Genomic DNA, 23,523 nt, shown 5'->3' on the forward strand with positions numbered 1-23,523 from the left:
ACAGCTCCGTAAGCTGAGCCGCGGAAGACCAGGACACCAGTTCAGGAGACGACAGTCTACCCGGGTTAGAGGAGTCCAGCCCGCCATCCAGAACAGCATTGAAATCCCCCGCCATAATTAGAGGAAGATGCATATAAGGGGCCAAGGTCACCAGGAGATCCACCAGAATCTGAGAGTGGAACGGGGGAGGTAAGTAGACACTCACCAGTACCACCTGCCGGTGAAAAATCTCCAGGAGAACAATAACATACCGTCCGCCAGGATCCGTAATTACCTTTTGAATCGAGCAGGGTGCATTTCTACCCAGCAAAATAGACACCCCACGGGCATACGTGGAGTAAGTGGCATTGAAGATCCTCTGAATCCAAGGCCTCTTCAAGGCAAGCACCCTGCTCCCATCCAAATGCGTCTCCTGGAGGAGGATAACATGCGGTTGAACAGATTTAATATACCTAAAAATGGCTGTGCGTTTCACCTTGTCATTGAGACCCCGCACATTCCATGACATGATTTTAAGTAGCTCAGCCATAGAACAGCAGAGGGACATATAGCAGGAGGGAGCCGGAGGACCAAGCACAGCCCGAGGACCAACCCGATCCCCCAACTCCATCCAGACATTCAGCAATACAGACACATAAGTAAAAAAGAACAGTGACCACCGGATGGAGCCTGGAGCCAAAAACAAAAAAACATCCCTGCTGTGATACCCAAACCTGGAACAAAAAAAAGTGCAACAGGGTACCCAGCCTAATCCCAAAACCCAGCAAAAATTTTAAAGGCATGGCTGCAACATAAAAACCGCAGCCGGCGTTACTCTTGTCCACCAATGGCAGCCCCAAAAAAAAAGGGGGGGCCGCTAGATAGTCATTCCTCAAAAAAAAGGAAAAAAAACCTAAAGGGAGGAAAAATAGAGTCAAAACAAAAAAAGTGAAAAATGTCAGTTCAACAACGTGTAGCACACAGAGCTCCAATGACCTGTAGACCAGTCCACAGCCCCAGGAATAGAAGCATGGATCCAGCCCAGGGCAACCCAGGAAACTTCAGGGCAGGATCAACAATATAGGAACCATAGATGTCCCCCCAGCAGTAATAGAGGAGGCAGACCGTGCGTAGACAGGAGCTGCAAATAGGGAGTACAGTGCAGCAGGGCCCCAAGAGCCCCATACCATCCAAGATAGCAGGTGCAGCAGAGGAAATTAAATGGATTCCAACCAGTCAGCAGCCTCCCCCGCCGAATTGAAGAAAAGGACAGATCCCTTGTAATCCACACGCAAGCGGCTCGGGTACATCATGCCATATTTCAGGCCCTTGGTTCTCAGGAGTTTGCGCACTTCAGTAAATGATCTGCGTTTCTTCTGCGTTTCCACAGAGAAGTCAGGAAATAACATTATCTTGCTGTTCTCAAACTGCAATTCCTCCTGTTTCCTGGCCTCAGAGAGGATACGATCCCTGTCACGGAAGTTCAAAAAGCGGACCAGAAACGGGCGCGGGGGGGCCCCAGGTGGCCGAGGTCCCGTGGGAACCCTATGGGCCCTCTCCACCACATATGTCGGGGGAGGGGGAGGCAATTTGAGTAGATCACAAAAGAACTTCTCAGCAAACAATGTAGAATTAGATCCCTCAGCCTTCTCTGGCAAGCCGACCACCCTGATATTGTTGCGACGCTGTCGGTTCTCAGCATCCTCCATCTTGTCCACCAAAGCATTCACCTGGGCCTGCTTGGCAATGATTTGTGCCGAATGGGAAGCGGTAACATCCTCCACCTCAGACACCCGGCCCTCAGTCTCAGTCAGGCGCCCCCTGATTTTATCCAGATCATGGCGGATTAGGGTACATTCAGAGGCCAGGTGGTCAATCCGGAGCATCAGGGCAGTTTTTGAGGCGTCTATAGCAGCCAGTATGGGAGCAGTAATATCCCCCCCTCCATGCGACCCCCCATTCTGACCAGCGGTCCCCGGCAGAGACCCCCCGGTACCTGAGTCCATAGGCTGTGCCAGAGGAGGGTCCCCGGCCCCCGCGGACATCTTTCCCGACTTCAAGAAGGCCTGGACGCCTGTGGCTGCAGAGGAAGAAGATGAGGCCTGGACCTGCAAGATGGCGGCGGCCGCTTTCGCGCCTCGCGGCGGGACCGCTCGTTTAGGCCGCGGGGTCGGTGCTGAAACCCGGGATTTTCTCCCCGGCATCCGTGCCCCACCTGTGCCCGATGTGGAGGAGGGCAAAACCGCCGCGATCCGAGGCACAGGGGCCGTGGATGGAGCCGGATAAGATCAGGATGGTGGAGAGCTCTGCCAACACACGTCCGGCGCCGTCTACATCCCGGCCACGCCCCCGCTCTTTTTTTATTAATATCGCAAAAAATGAAAAGCGCAGAGGCGATCAAATACCACCAAAAGAAAGCTCTGTTTGTGGGAAAAAAAGGACATAAATTTGGTTTGGGTACAGCGTTGCATGACCGCGCAATTGTCAGTTAAATTCGCGCAGTGCCAAGTTGCAAAAAGTGGCCTGGACGTAAAGCAGGAAAACGTGGTAAAGTGGTAAAGTGGTTAAGGGGTAAATCTTCCGGTTAATATCGATATCAGATATAAATCTTCGTGTATAAATAATTCTGAATTCAGGCTAAATGAGAATCTCAGGAAATTGTTGTCACCTATTCAGGGAGTTGTCAGGAAGGATGACCCGGAAACGTTCCTGGTTTAGAAATGACGTCCCGGGGAATTTTAGCGCCCCCTATCTGACGATGTTATGGAAGTTTGGAAGGAGGGTTACAGATTCTTCCCCTTTTCACGCCCCTCCAATCGAATCAGAACGATTATCATCGAGTAAAAACAGAACCATAAAACTTTATGTTTAAAGAAAAAAGCAGCGTCTCAGCACTCTTCCTACATCTTCAACAACAGCACAATTGGAGTGGAAAACGGCAGTCAGTAAGTTGTGACGTTGAAGGTGTTGTGTGCAGCGGCTGCCTGTAATAAAAGCACAAAAAAACACCACAGGCAGAAAAATAGAGGAATTCTAATAATCTGCATCATGATTACCATAAATTACTAATTACAAATAGAGAACAAAACATGAAGAGCTCAAAGAAGAGGTAAGAAGTTGCTTAGTAAATATATATTTGTTTAATGTTTATCAATAAATGTTTCTATACAGTTCTAAAAGAATCTCAATTTGTTGCTTTGTAGCAAGAAATGAAGACAGACACAGTTTTTGTGTAATTCAGCCGTATTTACTCAATTTACTGCAATTCATAACATCCCCGTGAAAAATTTAACACCAACACGTCAGAAAAAGACAATAAAAAAAACAGAATTACGGAGTTGGAAAAAGGACCCCCCCCCCCCCCGCTTTGTGTCAGTATTTTGTTGGACCCCCTTTTGCTGTATTTCCAGTCTTTAATCTGTAGGGATTTGTCTCTCCTAACTTTGCACATCTAGAGACTTTGTAATATTTGCCCGCTCTTCTCTGCAGAACTGCTCAAGTCCCGTTACATTTGATGGTGAGCAATCTTCAATCACTCCACAGATTTTTAATGGGGTTTAAGTCTTGCCTCTGACTCGGCCATGCAAGGACATTAACCGCCTTCTCCTTCACGTGATGTTGCAAGTCTGACCTGAAGAGTGGAGGATGGCAGAAAGAATTCCCCCCATTAAAAAATACCCCCTACCCCCCTCTAGATAACCACTATTTATTTATTTACTGATATTTATTTATTTATTATTTATGATTATTTTTCAGCCCCGGTTCACACTAGGGCGACCTGTGAGGCGACCTGGTCGCCTCACAGGTCGCCTTAGGTCGCCTCCCATAGGGAAGCTGCGGACCCGTTCTAATAGGAGCGACACAAGTCGCTCCGACCTAGAAAAAGGGTCCGGAGCTTCTTTGGGGCGACCAGGAGGCGACCGCCATAGACTTCAATGTTATGAAGTCCGTGGCGGCCGCTCCGAGGTCGCGGCGCGCTGCTCGCACCGCGATCTCGGAGGTCGCCCCGGGAAGTAGCGTCGCTGCTATGTGAACCGGCACTCATTTATTTGTTATTATTATTAGTAGCAGTGGTGGCCGGTGCTTAACTTTTTAGAGGGGGCGGCCCCCAGGTCCCCCCCACACTCAGTCCTTCCACGGTGATGCCCACCTCCCCCCACCCCCCACCCCCCCCCCCCACACACACACACTCACCCTTCCAATGTGATGCTCCCTCACACACTCAGCCCCTCCACCGGTAGTGAGAGTAAAGGGGGTGCCAGTTTCAGCACCCTGAAGAGAGTAACTAAAGCAGGAACCTTTCAAACTATCTTCACTTCAGTGGTAAGGTGAAGCAGCGGCCTTGACGCACACTACAGCTAGTTGTCCCAAAGATTGTGCATAGTTCATAGTTGGAGTATCCCACTCATCCCTTCCCCCATTCCAGTTCTCAATAAAACCACAAAACCAAATCCCCTGGATTGATTATTGACTGATCCAAGACCTTTCAAGGCCATTTGTCTGCTATCAGTTGCTAAGGGTAACCCGCGGGAATCCAGAAAGTGTAAATCTCAGCAGCTCTCTAGGGGGCAGTGCTACATGCATATGCATTAACTTCTGCGGTGACCTTGAAACGCTTTAATTTTTTTTTTTTTCTTATCCATGTCTTTATGGACTGGTGTGCAGCCACGTTGGAACAGGGAGGGGCCATTCCCAAACTCCTCCCACAAAGTTAGGATTATGAAATTGTCCAAAATGTCTTGGTATGCTGACGCCTTAAGAGTTCCCTTCACTGGAACTAAGGGGCCAAATCCAAGCCCTGAGAGACAACCCCACACCATAATCCCCCCTCCCCCACACCATAATCCCCCCTCCCCCCCCACACCATAATCCCCCTCCCCCACACCATAATCCCCCCTCCACCAAATGATTTGGACCAGTGCACAAAGCAAGGTCCATAAAGAAATGGATGAGTGAGTTTGGGGTGGAGGAACTTGACTGTCCTGCACAGAGTCCTGACCTCAACCCCATAGAACACCTTTGGGATGAATTAGAGCGCAGACTTCGAGCCAGGCCTTCTCGTTCCATATCAGTGCCTGACCTTACAAATGGGGGAGGGGGGGCAGGCTCCCCCCGCAGACACAAGCTCGGAGTTCTCCATGGTGAGTGGACTCTGCGCCCTGTGCCGGCTCTGCGGGGCCCATGACTGATGCCAGTCGCAGCGCTGATGGTACCAACTTTGCACCAAAGGAAGAGATACTCCATAGAGGATCCCCACCTGCAGGGATTGAACAGATCCTAATTCCAGCCCAGGGGGGCTCTAATCTCTTCCTGACTGAGCTTAATTGTGAGGTCACATCCATTAAGATGAGCGCCCACTAATATCGGGGTGCACAGTTCTTTTAGGAGAGATCTTCACTGTGGCACCTTTGAAGCACTTTGTCACTTCCGCGTGACTTCACATCTGCAGGCTTACAGCACTGTCAGCACTTTTGAAGAATTTAATTTTAGTGACAACACTTCATATATTGGGACTTGATTGAACAGTATGGACTTCTGAACACTATATATATATATATACTGTATATTGTGATTTATTTGCACACAATTTTGATCTATTTATATTTTATTTATTTATTTTAGCCCATTCATTCTTTGATCACTATTTATGGTATTCATATTTTTGTCCCTTGTGGATATACACAGTCGTCTGATACAAATATCGTTTATTTTATTATATATTCCCTTTGGTTGTTTCATTCATTGCGCAGCATTGGTTTGGATATATTGTGAATGCACTTTAGAGTTGGTGGAGTGCTTGCAGCAATTAACTGCAGTCTGGTTGGGATTTATTTATTACTATGTATATATATATAAATATTATTGATCGACCGATATCGTTTTTTTACCGCCAATACTGATACCGATATTTTTGTCATTGGATATCTGTATCGGCCGATATTTTCAGACATTAAACATTTTTTTTTTTTTTAATGTCTACAGGTACTGTGGTGGAGGAATCTGGGGGTCTAAAAGACCCCAAACCCCTCCTCTACACTTAAAAGCATTCAAAACGTCAAGTTTGGCCGTTTTGAATGCTGTAACGTTTTTGAATTCAGCGCCGCCAGTACCCGGAAGTGATGTCATGTCATGACATCACTTCCGGGTACTCGGCGGCACCAAATTCAAAGAAATGGAGACCTGGTCAGACGGCAGCGGTGCAGATGGAGACCCAGTCAGATGGCGGCGGTTCAGATGGAGACCTGGTCAGACGGCAGCGGTGCAGATGGAGACCCGGTCAGATGGCGGCGGTGCAGATGGAGACCCGGTCAGATGGCGGCGGTGCAGATGGAGACCCGGTCAGATGGCGGCGGTGCAGATGGAAACCCGGTCAGACGGCAGCGGTGCAGATGGAGACCCGGTCAGATGGCGGCGGTGCAGATGGACCTGGTCAGACAGCCGCGGGAAGGTAGGATGTTTGGGTCTCCCGGTGGGACAGGAGACCCAGGCGAGCCGCGGAAAGCGGCGGGAGGGGGGGGGACGTCCCCTCCCGCTCCTTAGAATGACAGCCGAGCGGCTTCTCAGCCGCATCGGTTGTCATTACAAGTCAGCCGACCGTCGGCTATGGATGCCGGTACCGGGTTGATGCCTCTAGCTGCAGGGATCACTCCGGTACAACACTTTCCCGCAATATCGGCAAAAAGGCCGATTCCGATATATTGGGCAAAGTGTATATCGGCCCTCGATATATCGGTTGATCACTAATTTATATATATATTAGGGTAGACTACAAAATCTAAAAGATGCAGAACACTTCGAGAGGGAAGTAGTTAAAAAAATGTCGTTGAGATAGAGAATATATATATATATATAGACAGAGTCCTCAGTGGTGTAATGGGACCATTCTGTAATAAGCAAAAAAGGGGGAAAGGGAAAGCCCCCCCAAGAATAATAGGACTTTAAAGGCACTCACTGTTAATCTCATAAAGAAATGTACAATCCTAAATGTATAAAAACACTTTCAATACATGAAAACCATCACATATATGAATAAGCACAACAACGCTGAGCAGCACGCACCTGAGCCAGAAGAACCCATAAATGGCCCGGCATATGCCAGGGTCTAATTACTGTGGACCACCAATACGGCCGACCTCCTATGCCCAGGTCAGAAGGGTTCTAATGTGAAAAAGATGCCAATGGATCGCCACACGTTTCGCTATGTCGCTTCCACAGGAGATTCAACCGGTGTTTAACTAGCAGACAAAGGGTACCTAATATTTTTTTTATATTCTCAATATTGAACCCTACGGACCAAGACTGGGATGCCATTAAAGTTCATGTGTGTGTAAAGGCCGGCGTCCCAATACTTTTGGTTATATAGTGTATATAGAGAGGCGTCCCAATACTTTTGGTTATATAGTGTATATATAGAGAGGCGTCCCAATACTTTTGGTTATATAGTGTATATATAGAGAGGTGTCCCAATACTTTTGGTTATATAGTGTATATATAGAGAGGTGTCCCAATACTTTTGGTTATATAGTGTATATATAGAGAGGTGTCCCAATACTTTTGGTTATATAGTGTGTATATATATATATATTAAGGTAGACTACAAAATCTAAAAGAACACTTTGAGAGGGAAGTAGTTAAATAAATGTCACTGAGATAGAGAATATATTTGGAGTCCTCGGCGGTCTAATGGGACAGCTCTGTAATAATGAGCGAGCGGTTTCTAAGCTCTTCAAAAGCATCGCTAGAACTCTTCCATTCGCAGCTCTGTGCCGGGACTTTCATCGTATTGGACAAAGGATCTGCTTAAAACGAGGCCAGCCGAGCAAAGTGCAGCCGGCAAACTGTTCCTTTCCGTGACTAGATACCGAATCTTTCTCTTATTAAAAAGAAATTCAACAGAACTTAGACGGGTTGTTAATCTGCGGGTTATTATTTCCGACAGGACTCAGCAGAAATAATGATGCCATCGTGTTTCATTACTCATACGTTGGCACATTAACCAACCGTTCGCTGTGTGATCATTTCAGAACTGTACGAGGCCTTACTTCTTATTAAGAATCAAGATGTTACCATAGATAAGGTCACTGGAAGAAGTAACATTAGGTACAGATCATTGTGTGACCCTTATATATATATATATATTCCATATGTGGTTTGCTGGCACATACCAGAGAAACAGAGCCATGTTACCAGAGATGTGCTAAGATCTTATCATGGAGTAAAGTGCAGTCCATGCATCACTAGTAATGGTTGATATGGAAGTCTAATATGTGCCTTGTTTAGAGGTGACGTGTCCTACAGAGACAGAACCATGTCACCCAGCAATCACGGAGTGAAGTGCTGTCTTTGCATCAGCAGTGGTAAATATGAGAGTCTAAGATGTCCTGAGTTTACGACTGGCACCTCCCAGAGAAACAGCGCCATGTTACCAAAGATGTGCCAAGATCCTATCCTTGGGTAATGTGCAGTCTTTGCATCACCATTGGTAGACGTAAGAGTGTACAGCCGTGGCCAAAAGTTTTGAGAATGACACAAATATTCATTTTCACAAAGTCCCGATAGTAATGGTAGACGTGGGGGTCTAAGTCCATGCATCACCAGTGGTAGATGTGGAAGCCTAAGACATGCTTAGTCTACGTTTGGCATGTCCTACAGAAACAGATCCATGTTACCAGCCAATCACAGAGTATAGTAGTGGTAGATGTGGGGGTCGAAGATGTCCTGGGTTTACTGTTGGCACCTCCCAGAGAAGCAGAGCCATGTTACCAGAGATGTGCCAAGATCCTATCATTGGGTAATGTGCAGTATTTGCTTCATCAGTGGTAGACGTGGGAGTCTAAGATGTGCCAAAGCCTAAGATGTGATTGGCACATTCCATAGAAACAGCAACATTTTACCAAAGATGTGCCAAGATCTTATGATGGGGTAAAGTTCAGTCCATGCATCCCCAGTGGTAGATGTGGGAGTCTAAGATGTGCCTGGTTTATAGTTGAGATGTCCCCGAGAAACAGCGCCATGTTGCCAAAGATGTGCCAAGACCCTATTCTTGGGTAATGCGCAGTCTTTGCATCACCATTGGTAGACGAAAGAGTGTACAGCCGTGGCCAAAAGTTTTGAGAATGACACAAATATTAATTTTCACAAAGTCGTGATAGTAGTGGCAGACGTGGGGGTCTAAGATGTCCTGGGTTTACTGTTGGCACCTCCCAGAGAAGCAGAGCCATGTTACCAGAGATGTGCCAAGATCCTATCATGGGGTAATGTGCAGTATTTGCATTACCAGTGGTAGATGTGGGAGTCTAAGGTGCGTCTGGTTTACAATTGGCACATCCCAGAGAAACAGGGCCATGTTACCAAAGCTGCCAAGATCTTATCATGGGGTAAAGTGCAGTCCAGGCATCACCAGTGGTAGATGTGGGAGTCTAAGATGTGCCTAAGCCTAAGATGTGATTGGCACATTCCATAGAAACAGAACCATTTTACCAAAGCTGCCAAGATCTTATCATGGGGTAAAGTGCAGTCCAGGCATCACCAGTGGTAGATGTGGGAGTCTAAGATGTGCCTAAGCCTAAGATGTGATTGGCACATTCCATAGAAACAGAACCATTTTACCAAAGATGTGGCAAGATCTTATGATGGGGTAAAGTGCAGTCCATGCATCACCAGTGGTGGATGTGGGAGTCTAAGATGTGCCTGGTTTATTGTTGAGATGTCCCAGAGAAACAGCGCCATGTTACCAAAGATGTACCAAGATCCTATCATTGGGTAATGTGCAGTCTTTGCATCACCATTGGTAGACGTAGGAGTGTACAGCCGTGGCCAAAAGTTTTGAGAATGACACAAATATTAATTTTCACAAAGTCTTCTGCCTCAGTGTTTGTAGATCTTTGTGTCAGATGTTACTATGGGATACGGAAGTATTATTACGAGCATTTCATAAGTGGCTAAGGCTTTTACTGACAATGACATGAAGTTTATGCAAAGAGTCAATATTTGCAGTGGTGACCCTTCTTTTTCAAGACCTCTGCATTTCGTCCAGGTATGCTGTCACTTAACTTCTGGGCCACATCCTGACTAATGGTCTCCCCCCATTCTTGCATAATCAATGCTTGGAGTTTGTCAGAATTTGTGGGGGTTTTTTGTTCACCCCCCTCTTGAGGATTGACCACAAGTTCTCAATGGGATGAAGGTCTGGGGAGTTCCCTGGCCATAGACCCAAAATTTCGATGTTTTGTTCCCCAAGCCACTTAGTTATGACTATTGCCTTATGGCAAGGTGATCCGTCATGCTGGAAAAAGCATTGTTCCTCAACAAACTCTTCTTGGATGATTGAGATAAGTTGCTCTCGGAGGATGTACCATTCTTTAGTCTGTGGACAAGAATATTCAATTATTCTCAGGCCAATGTTTCGGGACCTAGCAGGATACATTTTTCAAGGTAGAGTATTGATCATCAAGATTATCCCTATACCAGGATGTGCTGGTGAAGATCCTTACTTTCCTTTGATGGAATGTTGGTGTCATCCACCAAATTACTACAACATCCTAAATAAACTGAGGGCAAGCCTGTAAGGTGTGCAATAAATCTGATACAACTTTCTTATGATCACTCTGTCTCCTTCCCTTTTACTTCTTGTATAAACAGACACTGGCACTAGGGGGAGCCCTGCATGGGTCCAGCATGTCTTCTGCCATGGGCTCCGGGTGCCATCTTGGGAGAGCCTGTGTCTAGTTTCGACATAAAGTTCTCTAGAGATTTTAATGGCCATTTTGGACTGACTTGTGCTATAAATAGCCCAATTTGCATCACAAAGGGGCCCTGGATTGGGAAGTGGATTGAAAGGGGCCCATTCCTTAGAGGCAACTAGGTCTCACCCACCAGCTGGGAGTGGACTGGAGCCCTGAGAGTTTGTATTCCTTATAAAAGGATAGGTTTACTGCTGTTCAACAGCAAAACTAAACCCAAAACCAGAAATGTCATATATTAACCACTTAAGCCCCGGAGGATTTGGCTGCTCAAAGACCAGGCCCTATTTTGCGATTCGGCACTGCGTGACTTTAGCGGACAATTGCGCGGTCGTGCTACGCTGTACCCAAATGAAATTGACGTCCTTTTTTTCCCACAAACAGAGCTTTCTTTTGGTGGTATTTGATCACCTGTACGATTAAGCGTAATAAGCGTATATTGATTGGTTTGCGCAAAAGTTATTGCGTTTACTAACTACGGGAAAGATTTATGTCATTTTTATTGTTTATTTTTTTTACTAGTAATGGCGGCGATCTGCGTTTTTTTTTTGCGGGACTGCGACATTGCGGCGGATAGATCGGACCCTTGACTGACATTTTTGACACTTTTGGGGGTACCAGTGACATTACTACAGTAATCAGTGCTATACATATGCACTGTTACTGTAAAAATGACACTGGCAGGGAAGGGGTTAACTTTATTGGTGATCAGTGGGTCCCTAGGGGCGCGATTCTAACTGTAAAGGGGTGTGGCTTGTGATGTAACCACAGAGACATACGATCCTACATAGCAGGATTGTATGATCTCTGCAGTTACACCAGGGAGAATGACAGGCGGCTTTGTTTACATCAGCCGCCTGCCTTTCTCCCTCTCCAGCGGGAGATCGCGAGTAGCCGGCGGACATCGGAGCCTCTGGTCACTCGCGCGGGGATGTCAGGGAACGAGCGGTGGCGCCCCCTAGAGGCTCCTGAGCGAGTGACGTAGCCCTACATCGGTTTGCGAATGAGAGCCAGACTGCCGCAGTAAATAGTCGTTCGGCAGTCGGCAAGTGGTTAAAGATCGCCAATTATTAGATGTGGCGGCTGCATTCGTTTTCTTTTCTTTTTTTAGGCTTTTTTCCCCTCTGTTGTCATCTGGTGATCTGGATAGTAACACACCTCTTGTATTAGAGTGCCACCACTCTGGATGAAGAAACACAGAGGGGCACCATTGGACAGCCTGGGGGAGGGGAGTCTTACTAGCAGATTTAAATACACTAACACACTGAAGCCAAACTCCGGCTAACACTTTAAAATCAGTTACAGTAACAGTTTTTTTTACTTTTGGGATAAAGGTTTTACATCAATAAATACAAGCTGATCATTGTAAACCCCTCTGCCAGCGTTAAATGGTTTGTCCCATCCCTGTAACTGCAGAAGTACATCTGAAGGAGAGCTTGTTCTGTTGAAATCCAACAGATTTACTGGCTGGATCATCAGGTGAAAATAAAGGGAAGAAAGCCTTAAAAGAAGAAAATGAATGCAGCCGTCACATCTAAGAATTGATAAGCTGTAATATAAGAAATGTCTGATTTTGGGTTTATTACGGCTTGAAGTCTGTTGAGAGGCTGACGCGTTTAGTAATGTCCCTCCCCACTGCGCCCAGTGACCAATGTCGTCTGTTTCCCATTTACACACCTCCCAACTTTCTGAGATGGGAATGGAGGGACACCTATTAGGAAATGTATGTAGGCATAGGACACGCCCCCCAACCACACCCCCCTTAAAGAAGAATTATGCAAAAAAATAAAATGATTAGGTAAACCCACAAGGGCTTTTTTTACCACCACTATTCCTTTATTTTGGATTTGATATTATTATTGATTTTATTATCTGGATTTTGGAATTTACAAATGCAGTGATTTAGAAACCGGATGAAAGGTTTAACGCCAGGAAACGCTGTTTGAAAGCTAAAAAGTGCATTTTACCCGCTTTACGACCGCCCCCCGCAGTTATACAGTGGCAGGCAGCAGCTCCTGGGCAAACCGATGTAGCTATATGTCAGTCGTGAGCAGGAGGCTAGGGGGCGCTCTCCCGCCCCGCTCGTCAGCGGGGACTCCAATGCACGGGGCAGGCGGCTCCGATTGCTGCCTGACACCCGCGATCGCAGCACTGAATCGCAAAATATGGCCTGGTCATTAAGAGGGCAAATCCTTCTGCTCCAGAAGTGGTTATATACAGCTATATAGATAAGACCAACATGAGGGACAAATGAGGAGGAAAGAGGGACAGAAGGACTTTGTTCCAAATCCGGGACAGTCCCTTCAAATCCGGGACAGTCCCTCCCAATCTGGGACGGTCCCTCCCAATCCAGGACAGTTATGCCCATTGGGGAGATTTCCCTTCACTTCAACGCGTTTCAACGCGTCAACGCTTTTCGTGGACCGTTTGTGCCACTTCATCAGGAGCAGATGTCTAGCCATAGCTATAAAAGATATATAAGTATGTGTAAGGAAATAGCAACAGAGATGATAAATGAAAACTGGGCAGGGGGAGTGGGAAACAAGATCCCCAAACTTATGTTGCAAAACAGGTGGACACTGGCACCAGAGGTAAAGCATGGCCCGGAATATCTCCCACGGGAGCTGAGGACAGGGCAGGCGGAGCAGGACGGGCATGCCACACACAGGATGAGTGTGGACTGGAATTGATAGGGTAGAAAAAGTGAATATAAGCAGCAACAAATATTATCTATCAAAGAATATAAATAAATATATATATAGTAAAAAATATAATAATATATGTAGGGTTGATTGAAATATCGTGGTGCTGCTTGCGAAAGCATTTGTATCCTCCTAAACAAAAAAAAAAATCCTGCAGGAGAAAGGCATAATGAGTGGGGTGCATCGCATACTAGCTCATCATGAAATACTTACCTTAAAACGAAGCCCTGACACGGTCGTCCGGACACCGTGAGGGAACTGGCATGTTCCCTCGGCGTCTCTTTCGGGTTCGGCGGCTCTGTCGCTGTGAGTGGCCGGAGCCGCAATGATGTCACACATGCGCGCGGGAGTTCACTTTCCGGCAAGGAGCTCCGAAGGTCCGCCGGACCTTCAGAGCGCATGCGCCGCTGGTGTCAGCGGCTGCATGCAGGGCGAATATCTCCTAAACCGTGCAGGTTTAGGAGATATTCATTTTACCTACAGGTAATCCTTATTATAGGCCGCATTATTATAGACTTACCTGTAGGTAAAAGTTTATTGGCGGAGTATACTACCACTTAAAGGGAAATAATGAATAAAGACATGACTATGATGGAAGTGACACCAGATGGAGTGAAAGAAAAGTGGTAGGTAACACCTGATGGGGGTGAAAGAAATAGGACAAATTAAAGGGATGTAGCACAAGTGTAGGCAAACCACGTGATAGGGATTGAAAGCTCCGAATGTGTAAAAAACAGAGGGAAGAATATAAGATGGTGCAAACATAATGCTGGAAATGATGTAATGAATACCAAGGGGTGAGAGGCGAAAAGGAAAAGTGAAAGGCAATACCGGAGATGAAACACACACTGCTTCCATGGATGTACAGCATCCGCCGAGAGCTGCCCCACACTGTGGTCCCAGCGTCACGCTAGTGCATAGGCAGAGACACCACAGAGAAGGTAGCGCCGTAGACGGACCGCGCCGTAGACGGACCGCTCCGTGGGCTGCCTAATGTGCACTGAAGATGGAAACATGGACGTCGGCGTGGTGGCGCCAAAATGACGTCACATGCCGGCGCGGAGCGTGGCACCGATGCGCAGCGGCACCGCCCACCCAATCCCCCGTGCCATGGAGGGCAAGGGGAGAAAGGGAGGACATCCACCCCAGTGTGCACCTGAGCGCAAAACACTAACACAGATTTACACAGATTTGTGAAGAATATTGGAGAGAAATCGGCCTTTTGTGTACATAGAAAAGTCTGCACTTGCTCAATGCTGCAAAGGCAGTCATCCCTCTACATTGGAATGCCCAGTCTGGGCCTTCTATAAAAGAATGGATTGATAGAACCAAAACTTTTTATGAAATGGAGGAGATAATTGCCATAAAGAAAGAAACCGACTCTTCATTCCACAGAGTCTGGCGACCCTGGTTGGAATTTACATTCTCTGACACCTTCAAAAGATTTGTTACCCATTAGGCCTGAACCTTACTTTTACTGATAACTTAAATTGAGTGATATGATTCGTGACTCGGAGGACGATTATTGAATCCCCCCGCATATAATCGTCTTGATATTGCACACTCCCCTTTTTCCCTATTCTGACCCCCTTCTTGCTCCTTGCTTTGCTCTTTCCTCTTTCTTCCCCCATCTTTTTCCTCTACGGCTTCCTTGCCGTGGCCGCGGATTTGCGGCCTTTATCTCATTGGATTGTCTATGTTTTCTTATGGTCTGGTCATTGCAGTTCTGTTATTTCTTCTGTATTGTTATGTATTGCACCTATCTGACCTATACCGTATACATTTATATGATTTATCCATGTTCCAAGATGCTCTGACTTGCACTGTTCAATTATTTTCTTGTATGATACTGAAGATATTGTTTGTTTCTTGATAACTTATGCAATAAAGCTTTTTATTGGAAAAAAAAAAAAAAAAAGAAAAGTCTGAGATCTTTGAGTTCAGCTCATGAAAAATGGGGCAAAAACAAAAGTGTTGCGTTTATAATTTTGTTCAGTATATATATATATATATTGTATGTCTCACTGAAGCACACGGAAAATGTGTCTACATATTTGACGCCTTAGTCAAAGGGACGTTTTTCCAGCCCGCCCTCGCAATTCATGCGAGATTTAATATGATTTATGTTTTTGTTACACTCTTGTTATGTATCTCTCAATATCTTGCGGTTTTCTTCTGAAAGCTCTTCTATATCATGTGGTTTTCTTTTGAAAGACGTTTTGTATCAATAAAACTCTTTTAAAAAGTTTTTTTGGACAATAAGCCGGCGCGTGCCGAATCGCAGAGTCTGTATCCTTCTAAGCTGATGAAATTTTGATTGGCTGCTAAAGCTTACTGAGAGCCATTGACCTTCCAACTATGGGACCCCATGTATGCAATAGAGGGATAGAGAACTTCCATATACAGAATCTTGTATCCACGGTTGATCTAGAGCATTGGTCCCCAAAATGTTCTGTATGAGGGTCACAGTATATTATGTAGAAAGTAAAAAATATTGGTTTGTTTTTTTTTTTCAATTATTCTGTGTTTTTCAACAGCAGACCGCCGTTCTCTCTCCACGGGGAGCGATCGCGGTGGCAATCATGGCCGCCAGACCTGCTGATTGGCTCCCCCTGTGGCGGTTTAGACATTAATGGCTGTGTGTTGAGTTATTTTGAGGGGACAGTAAATTTACACTGTTATACAAGCTGTACACTCACTACTTTACATTGTAGCAAAGTGTCATTTCTTCAGTGTTGTCACATGAAAAGATAGAATAAAATGTGAGGGTGTACTTACTTTTGTAAGATACTGTATTTGAATAATAGTAAAAATAATAAAAAACAAATTCCATATGGTGCTTTAAGTGTAAGAGATATATATGCGATGTATATGCAGCAGATACGTTTGCTAACAGACCATAAGAAAAAAAAAATAATAATAAAATAAATAAAAATAAATAAATAAAATAATAAATTATTTTCATATTCACAATAAAGGACTGACTTCTAAGTCTTCTTTTAACCCCCCAGGAACCAGAGTGTCGAGTCGATATATCCAATAGGATTCACTGGAAATCGTTCACGCCTTTGATATTGAAAAATGTAAATTGGGCGCTAGCTGTAGTGGGGTGTACTTTAATCATGCTCGGAGCAATGCGATTCTTTAGATTTCGGGCTCGTCTGTAAGATTCCAGAGGTCGATCAGAAATACTGGATTTTAATTGTGGGTCCTCCTGAAGAATTGACCAATGTTTCTGGAAAATGCGTTCCATTTTTTTTAATCAGGTGTGAAAAGTTGTGGTAAACCTTAAAGGTTGTGTGTCATGATTGGTTCATCAATGCTTTTTGGTAATGGTCTCGTTGTGTTGGTAGAACAAAAATGCTTCATCTACAAGTTTGGAGGGGTAACCTTTCTCTAAGAATTTTTCTTTTTTAAGAAACAGACCATGAGTAATAAAATCAGCATTTTGGTTGCAATTGTGTTTGAGCCGACAGTATTGACTCTTGGGGATGTTGCTGACCCAACAGGGATGGTGGCAGCTCTTATATTGCAAATAGGAGTTGCCTGCTGTGGGTTTTGTGTAATTTTGTGCATGTATGGTCTGATTCTCATGGCAGAGCAACAGACCAAGAAAGTCCAAGGTGTTCTCATCACAAACAGAAGGGAACACTAGGCCCATCTCATTACTGTTGCAATGTTCAATGGATTGTTGGATTGACACCAATGAGCCATCCCAGATGATGACCACGTCATCAATGTAGCGACCATAAAACACTAGCTGAGAGGAGAAAGGGTTGTTGTTTCAGATGTATCGGTTCTCCCACAACCCCCATGGGGCTTGGCGTAGCTTGGGGCAAAATTTGCCCCCATGGCTGTGCCATGTGTTTGGATGTAAAACTCTCCATTGAACACAAAATAGTTGTGGGTCAAGCAACAATAGGTGGCTTCTAAGATAAATTGGGCTTGGCGTGAATTTAAATTAGGATCTTCCTCAATAAAATGTTGAACCGCTTGAAGGCCAACATCATGAGGTAGATAGATGTGTGTAAGGAGTCCCTATTTAAGTTGCTGATTAGCAGTATAAAAAGAAAAATGTATTTATATATATATATATATATATATATATATATATATATATATATATATATATATATATATATATATATATATGTGTGTGTGTATGTATGTATGTATATATATATATATATATATATATATATATATATATATATACCATAGTTCATAGGCACTATAACTTTCATGCATATACTTATTGGGATTTTTTTTTATTTTTTTTCTTTTATCAAAGACATGTAGCACAATACAATTTGGCTAAAATTTATGAAGAAATTTAAATTTTTGTTTATTTTTTTTATTGGATGTTTTATGGTAAAAAATATTGTTTTTTTTTTTCAATTATTCTGTCTTTTTTAATTTATAGTGCAAAAAATAGAAATCGTACAGGTGATCAAATACCACCAAAAGAAAGCTCTATTTGTGTGATAAAAAATTATATAAATGTTATATGGGTGCAGTGTAGCATGACCACACAATTACCAGTTAATCAGATCTGGACAGGAATGATTTGCCCCCTTAATGACCAGGCCATGTTTTTTGCGATTCGGCACTGCGTTACTTTAACGGATAATTGCGCTGCACCCAAATAAAATTGATGTCCTTTTTTCCCCCACAAATAGAGATTTCTTTTGGTGGTATTTTATCACCTGTGCGATCTTTATTTTTTTGCACTATAAACAAAAAAAGAGCGACAATTCTGAAAAAAAAATATATATATATAATTTTTTTTCGCTTTCGGCTATATAACATTCCCAATAAAAAAAAAATTAATAATCAGATTTTTTCATCATTTTAGGCCAACTTGTATTCTGCTACAAATTTTTGGTTAAAAAATCCCAATAAGTGTATATTGATTGCTTTGCACAAAAGTTATCGCATCTACAAACTAGGGGAAAGATTTATGTAATTTTTGTTTATTTATTTTCCTAGTAATTCAGCGATTTTTAGCGGGACTGCGACATTGCGGCAGACAGATCGGACCCCTAACTGACATTTTTGACACTTTTGGGGGGACCAGTGACTTGAATACAGTAATAAAAATATGCACTGTTGCTGTACTAATGACACTGTCAGGGAAGGGGTTAACATCAGGGGTATCGGTTCTCCCACAACCCCCATGGGGCTTGGCGTAGCTTGGGGCAAAATTTGCCCCCATGGCTGTGCCATGTGTTTGGATGTAAAACTCTCCATTGAACACAAAATAGTTGTGGGTCAAGCAACAATAGGTGGCTTCTAAGATAAATTGGGCTTGGCGTGAATTTAAATTAGGATCTTCCTCAATAAAATGTTGAACCGCTTGAAGGCCAACATCATGAGGTAGATAGATGTGTATAAGGAAGACTGGTCTAACGATAGCCACCTGTATGTGGGTTCCCAAGAATAAATATGGAATGTTTGTAGCAGATGTATACTATATTTTACATAAGAGGGAAGATTTTGTGCTAATGGTTGTAAAAAGTAATCGATGTAAATGGAAAAGTAACTGGTTATACTTTCCATCGCGGCCGCAATTAGTCTACTAGGGGGATGTACAGAATCTTTATGGATTTTCGGTAGATGGTAAAAGTATGGTTTATGGTAAAAGTCATGTTTCAAAAAAGAAGTTTCCATTTTGTTGATAATGCCTTCAGATGATGTTACGTGCTTCTTCAATGAACTGAGGAATCGGATCATGTGTGAGTTTGGTGTAAGTGTTAGTATCACAGAGTAGGCGGAGAGATTCACGGAGATAGTCTGACCTGTTCTGAACAACAATCCCACCGCCCTTGTCGGCTGACCTAATGATAAGCTCTGTGTTGTCAGCAAGAGAACGCAATGCAGAGCGTTATTGGGTGGTGAGATTGGAGGAGTAAGAGATCGCTTTAGGCGCCTGTTTACAAAGGTGGAGAACGTCAGCATAAACCACTTGGTAGAAGGTTTGTATATACGGTCCTTTAAAAAGGTGGGATCAAAGGCATGTACCAAATATGTCATAAGCCACTATGCCTCACTAGTAAACATGTTCATCATGTCCAAAAAGAATTTCAAGCAAAAGGCCACACCTACACAATCCCGGATTTTTACGACCGCTCATCTGAATTTGTTGTTTATTGCATGTCCTGTCCATGTTACCTACCTAGGCCGCACCACTCGCACTCCATTCCTTTTCTACTTTTTGTTTTTGTTTCTGCACACTCTCACTCAATTGGACTCTATCCCTACTTGTATATTCCCTAGCACTTTCTGCACAATCACAATCCTTCTCTTCATTTTTGGGACCCCACACACATTCCCAGATATTATGTTAACATGCAAGCAGCATTACGCACTCTACTCAAGTATACACCACTATTATATCTACAAGGAAAGCTTGTATGCTGCTGAGCTTATCATCACTGATTGCTATCCTACCTTTATATCTTTTCTCCTAGTTGTGCCATGTTCATGCCCTGCAGGGGCTGACAGGCAACTTTTGGCCCAGAGGGCAAGTACAAACCAGAGGCCGATGGTGCAGCAACTTGGCCCCCTCTTTTTCTCCCCCTTCCTGGCCTCCTCCTGACCCCCATTACAGGCTGAAGCTCCACTCCAGGTACTCTCTACTCACTGGCCGAATACAGGGTTCCTGACCTGGCCAACAGGGGGCAGTTGGGGGGAGTTGGAACAGCTTGGTTGGGGCTACCAGGGGGAGGAGAGTCTCCAGTGGGGCATGGAACCGGCCTCTGCTCAGACAGTGTACACCATCCATGCTGGGGGGGGCTGCGCTCTGTCCTTGTCATTATCCCACACTCAGCAGGTAAGTGACAAGGACTTTTTACTTCTCTTCACCAGGAATCCTTTAGGCATGTCTGGGGCAAATACGGTGCAGCCTTTTTAGGGAGCATCAGAGAGGCCGGGGGGGATTGCCCCCCTGCCCCCTGGCCAAGTCCTTCCCTGGTGCCCTGCTTGCCCGCATTTTTGCGCCCCCACAGCTCCAGGGAGGAATGCATTCTCGGTCCATCCCAGCACTTTATGTTAGCATGTCTTGCAAGATCTGAGCTGTATTGTAAGATTAATTGGGGTTGATTATTTCTCTCCTCTTTAACCAGTACATTACATTGGTGATTTCTCTGATACACATATTTTTTACATATACGCATCATACAATTGTCCCTGATGAAGTGGAATACAGTCCACAGAAACACGTCGGGCCGACTTTGATACAATTTTATGATTTATATGTATCTACAGTTATACTATAATTACTGTGTGTAACAATGGTTGCATCAATTTGTTACTTTGGGAAATGCATGCTAGCTCACATCTTCCAATTTACTACATACATTTTCATTTTGGCTCTAAGTCACATGTATTGCTATTGTAACAATAAACATGCTATTATGTTTTTTACTCTTCTGGCCGTATCACACGCCTCATTTAAAGTCTCAACTTTCTTTGTTTTCAATTTAGATTTTTACGACCGCTCATCTGAATGTGTTGTTAATTGCATATCCTGTCCATGTTACCTACCTAGGCCGCACCATTCGCACTCTGCAAAAAAAGATTTGGGGAACATAGGCGTCTTGTAGAAGCCGGATCTGATAAACACCGCGTTCCCAGACACTTCTTCACACGCCACAACCAGTCTTCCCAAAAACGTAAAGATTGGGTAGAAATCAGGTAAAGGGCCAATGGGCTACCAGTGAAGTAAATGAAAGTGATCCAAAAAAAAAAATGTGTATATGTAAACCACAATAATAGAAGAAATAATAAAGAATAAAGCTGCCAATTTTGTAGTGTCACCACATACCATACATAAGCAGATAAATAAAATAAATCGGCGCTAAATTCAAAGTGAATAATAACTCAAATAAAATTCAAATAAATATGAATAATCCTAAGATCAATGAGCTGTGCAAAATAGAGTAATCAAGGTGCATAAAAAACCGAGTGAAAATGTGAAACGATTACACAAAGATAAAAAAATTAGGAAATCCAATGAATAATCATACAATCAAGGTGCTGTGCAAAAAACACAAAAATAAATAATGAATATACATATTATATATCAATAATCCAAAAATGCATACCAGTACATATAAAGTGCCGGTGAATTCGGTTATTCCGATTTTTTATGCACTTTGATTACTCTATTTTGCACAGCTCATTGATCTTATGATTATTTTTTTCGAGATATTTATTCACTTTGAATTCAGAGCTGATTTATTTTATTTATCTGCTTAAAGTTTGGGTAATCGAGGCTATTTTCCAACAGTCCCCCCCCCCCCCCCCAATAGGTTTAAACGCCTCTGTTCCCGTGAATCCTATTGGATATATCGACTCAACACTCTGGCTCTTGGGGGAGTTAAATAAAGACTTTTATTGTGAATATGAAAATAATTTATTATTATTATTATTATTTTATGGTCTGTTAGCAAACATATATGCTCTTGCATTTATATCACATATATTTCTCTTACACTTACAGCTCCATAGAGAATTTTTTTATTTTTTTTTATTGTTTTTACTATTATTCATATAATAATCCTTTTCCTTTGATATTTATATACATGTTTTTTGAGCTTGGGAGCCACTCTGGTTTAGCCTTGTCAGCGTTGCAATGGCGACTGTGGATGCTAGTATCGGCCTTGCGCAGTATTTATGCCCGGTCCAGGATGGCCCCTAAGTATGCCGGATGAAGGAGCACACAAATACAAATGCGCACACAGATGTAAGCAGGGATTAAACTAGACACGTGCCTGACAAAAAAAATGTGTTTTGTTTAGATTCGTTAATCTAGTTATTTTGTTTGTTTAGTTAAATTCGGTTGATTCATTTAATTTATATTCAGAATTAGTTTTATGTCTGTTTCAAATTCCCTTAGAAATTTACCAATTTATTTCCATTCAAAACGTTCGAATAAATACATTTTTGATTGATCAAATTGAAAACTTTATTTATTTTAATTTTTTTCAATTCGAAAGCGGCAAAGTGACCAAACAAAAGAAAAATCTTCATCAAATGATTACAATGACTCTTCAAATCATCTTTGGCTTAACAAAAAAAAACAGCATTATTTCCAAATAGTACTCTAATAACACACAGCCTGTGATTTCAGAAATAGGTTTACAGTTCGAATTCGATGTAAAATTAAATTCAAATTTCAATTCAAAATTTTGGAAATTCAGGTAAATTTCATTTCGTTATTTGGAGCATTCGGTAAACTTTGTTTGTTTTGGGTATTCCGATATCTCAATCTCCGAATAACGAAAAATTAGTCTGAATATTAATTCGGAAGAACACGAACCGCACATGTCTAGATTGAACCGCACATGTTTAGATTAAACCGCACATGTCTAGATTAAACCGCACATGTCTAGATTGAACCGCACATGTCTAGATTGAACCGCACATGTCTAGATTAAACCGCACATGTCTACATTGAACCGCACATGTCTACATTGAACCGCACATGTCTACATTGAACCGCACATGTGAGATATCACCGCAAATGTTTTAGCGACAGCAATAATTCTAGGCCATCTTTCATGATTTACTCTACACTAATAGCCTGTAAAGGCTTTTAACCGGTTTCCGCCCACACGCCCTATATTTACTGCAGCAGTGTGGCTCTCCCAGACAAACCGACGTAGGGCTACATCGGTCGCGCACCTGCAGCTAGGGGGCAAGTGCCCGCCACCGGCACCGCGCTCCCGCCCCCGCACGTCAGCGGGGAAACTGATGCACAGGGCAGGCGGCACAGATTGCCGACTGACACCTGCGATCGCTCCCCACTCAGAGAGAAGGACGGTTGGATGTTGTAAACACAGCTGACCGTTCTTCTCCCTGGAATGATTACAGAGCGCCTTCTGTATAGGAACACATGTCTCTATGGTCATTTCACAAGCCCCTCCCCCCACAGTTAGAAACACACCCCTAGGTACACATTTAACCCCTTGATCACCCACACTGTTAACCCCTTCCCTGCCAGTGTCATTAGTACAGGGACAGTGCATATTTTTAGCACTGATTACTGTAGTAATGTCACTGGTCCCCCCCAAAAGTGTCAAAAATGTCAGTTAGGG

Source organism: Pelophylax lessonae (genome assembly GCF_965119305.1).
Source record: "Pelophylax lessonae genome assembly, chromosome: 9".
Classification (NCBI taxonomy): Eukaryota; Metazoa; Chordata; class Amphibia; order Anura; family Ranidae; genus Pelophylax; species Pelophylax lessonae.